Below are 3484 nucleotides of genomic sequence, written 5' to 3'. Positions count from 1 at the left end.
GGTGCCCTGTGCTGCAGCCACTCTCAGCTGGCCTGGGGCTGCCTGTGCCTGCTCCGGACAGTCCCATGTGGGCTGCAAGTGCCTGCAGCGCAGGGTGCCAGCCATGGAGCAGGCAAGGGGCTGCTTTTCTCCATGCAGGGAAGGAGCCCAGGGAAAAGCTGAGTGTGGGGGGAAGCGGCCCCTCCCCTGCTACCCACACCAGGTACCCCATGCTTGCAGCCTGCGTGGGGATGTCTGGAATGGGCACAGGCAGTCCCATGTGGGCTGCAAGCATCTGTAGCATGGGGCACTGGGTGTGGGGTGGGGAGGGGCCATTTCCCCCCCTGTCCCACGCCGGGGCAGACATGTGCTCCCAGCCCAGAAACTGCAGCTGGCACTTCCGGCTGGGGGGCAGGGCCAGCTGTTGTGGGCCTGCCAGGCTCCCCTGGGTCCTACTGCCCTTGGTTCCTGTCATTTTTGACAGGAACCAAGGGCAGAGAAATATTAATTTTCTACATTTTTTTAGGAGCCCCAGGGGCTGGATAGAATGGCCTTGTGGGCTGTATTTTGCCCACCCCTGGCCTAAGTCATAGAACTACTCAAAATTACAAGATAGCATGGGTCACGCTCATTAATACTCCCTGGCTACTTTGTATCTTCACCCTGTGGTTCAAAGCTGTTTTAAATCTGTTTTAACCATCTAGTTTATAACTCCACTGCATCACTGGAGAAGTGAGCTTTTATATTACAAAGCAATAAACATCTTTAATTCAAATATGTTACTTTAATTTTATTTTTAATATTATACAACAGCTGCAGATTTTTATTTTTATTTTTTTCCATTTCTATACATTTGAATGATGGAAGTCAGTGAAGCCAGGTTCATTCTTGCTTATTGCTCCTTTTCACATTCTTGCCCTATAACATAACAGTTGCAGGCAAGCAGGGAAGTCTAAATTATTTAAAGCTCTTGTTTCCATTGCATTGTTTAAAAATGTCTTGGGTTTTGTACAATTTAACCCTTCCTCCTTTTTTAAAAACTCTAGCTATGGGGGACATTTCAGTTAACAATATTCCTTCAATTCCCACAGTAGATAACAATAAAAATTTATTTCGTGTATGTTCCATAGGACAATTCAACTTTATCTAAAATAATATTATTTTTCTCCATGATTTTCCCCATGAAATTTACAGAATCCACCATGGCACCTCAGTGCTTGGTTCTCAGTGCTAAGATGTAGTATAATTTTCTTGACATTATTTCCTTAACTAAGATGACTCATAAGGACAACTGGAAATACTGTGCAAGGCTGGGTATAACCTTCAATTCTGCAGTGACCTATTCTGTTGCCTTGTCCTTGTAAGAAATGCCTGATCAAATTATCTCCTCATTTGTACACCTAAAAAATCCACTGTAGCTTCTGCAGAAGCCCTTAAAAAGGGTACAGTTTGGCCAGCTGTTCCTTGCCAAGATTTGTTAGCTTCTAGTCAATGTGCTTCCTTCCTGATCTCAGCACATTGTACCACACTGGAACCATGTGTTCCTAGCAAGAAAAGAAGAAAATCTTGACAGTTTATGAGTCATCATTTAAGAGTTCAAAGCAAGCATTATTTATCAACATTACTCCTAGCTTCAGTCAAGGGCTTTCTGGTAGCCATAGTTCAAAAGATTCAGGTCAGAGGTCACCAGCTATAAACTAGGGGCACAGACAGAAGAACAGCTCTCTGTTGCAACTCACAGAGTTGTAGGAAGTGTGCTGAGTTGAAACAAGCCCCTGGACCAAACAGAAGTTTTCTGTTGGGTCTGGGTGTTAGGGATTCCAGCTGCTTGCTCTGAGCGTGCAGCCTGGTCTCCATAGCAATACCATTTCCTCCTCCCAGCCTGGATGCGATTTTCAGAATAAGCGCGGGGAAAGGGACCAGAAGAAGCTCATTCATGGGGTTCCCCACCTGACACTGGATGGTGTGTGGGAAGGTTGGAGCCCCCTCCCCCATCAGGGTTGGTCCTTTTAAAACAGTCTACAGCAGTGAACTTCTGTTTGGTCACAGTTGTAGTCTGCTTTCTGGGTCCAGACCAGTGACAGAATTGCCACTTCTGTCTGTGCCCTAAATCTTTCATTCTTTCAGAATGAACCAAAGATAAGAACTGCAAAAAGGCCAAGCTATACCTCTGTATCCATGGAGCCTCAAAAACTAAGTAGTTCAACATCTTCATGGAAACTTTGTCCTTCAGATTCATCTTTCAGCTCCAGCAAGCCTATTACTCAGTCTCAGGTTGTCTAGTCTGGTCTCCTGGAAATTTCTTCCCTGATTATGCCATTTGATTTGATTAAAGAAAATGTAAAGTATTTTCAAGTGAATCTATGAAGGTATTTTTTTAAATGTAGGTGATGTCAACATTCCCAAATTAACTACTTTTTGAGGAAAGTTCACAACTTCCTTAAGCCAATACAGTTTAAGTTTCTATCTACTAGGAACAGTACTTGGAAGCTTTGAACAATTAAAAACTTGAACAACGTTATTCTAGACCACATGCTTCTCAATCATTTTGGACTTGAGGCACCTCTCCTTTGACTCCATGCACGCCTTGACTCAAGGCACCCCTCCATAACTTTTGTGGCTAAGCAGCACCCCATTTCAAAAACTAATGTATTTATTTAGTGCTTACCTCCTTGCAGAGGGGCTGGGAAATAGGGACAAGGCAGTGGTCAGGCAGGAATGAGCCAGAGCATGCATTTATCTCTTCATATCCTCTTGTCTCCTCATACTTTGCAGCACCCTTCAAAAAATCTTGAGGTGCCCTGGTTGAGAATCACTATTCTAGACGATGCTAAGGCCAGATCCACATGCGGTGTAACTATCTCATGGAACTGTAACTATTTCAATTAGAGTTGTATTTTTCCCCAAATACATATCTCAGTACAATTTTTATTGTGGATTTAGTTATACCAGTATAAAGATGCCCTGTTCTACTATATTTTCTTCCCTTTCCTGTATAGGAATAGTTACAACAGGCCTATTTCATAGAATAATAGAATCATAGAAGTAGGGTCGGAAGGGATCTTGTAGATCTTCAAGTGCGACCCCCTGCCTGGGCGGGAGAAAAGACTGGGCTCAAATGAGTCCAGCCAGGTAATCATCAAGCCTCTTCTTAAAGATCCCCAGGGTAGGAGCCAGCACCACTTCCCTAGGAAGTTGGTTCCAACTCCTAGCCGCCCTCACTGTGAAGTAGTTCTTGCGGAAGTTTAATCTAAATCTACTCTCTAATAACTTGTGTCCATTGTTCCTTGTCATGCCAGGGGCGTTAGGGGAAATAGTGTCTCCCCTAAACCCTTCTGGTCTCCCTAGTGAGTTTATAGACAGTCACCAGGTCCCCCCTCAGCCTTCTCTTGTGAAGGCTGAACAGGTTCAGGTCCCACAGTCTTTCAAGGTAGGGTCTGCCCTGTAGTCCCCGGATCATGCGGGTGGCCCTCCTCTGGACCCTTTCAATGTTGTCCACATCCCT

The 3484-nt window shown here is 44.6% G+C and overlaps 1 long non-coding RNA gene across 1 annotated transcript in view; it reads right to left on the bottom strand.

Annotated features, from left to right (window-relative positions):
• Nucleotides 1-819: 819 nt before the first annotated feature.
• LOC109310276 overlaps nucleotides 820-3484 on the bottom strand; it is a 42354-nt gene continuing 39689 nt past the window's right edge. Inside the window, exon 2 of the long non-coding RNA XR_002101177.1 lies at nucleotides 820-897. This is a non-coding gene — a long non-coding RNA (uncharacterized LOC109310276). The remainder of the gene's footprint in view (nucleotides 898-3484) is intronic.

Source organism: Crocodylus porosus, unplaced genomic scaffold (genome assembly GCF_001723895.1).
Source record: "Crocodylus porosus isolate Cpor-Errol unplaced genomic scaffold, CroPor_comp1, whole genome shotgun sequence".
Lineage (NCBI taxonomy): Eukaryota > Metazoa > Chordata > Crocodylia > Crocodylidae > Crocodylus > Crocodylus porosus.
This window is presented reverse-complemented; position numbering and strand designations above follow the sequence as displayed.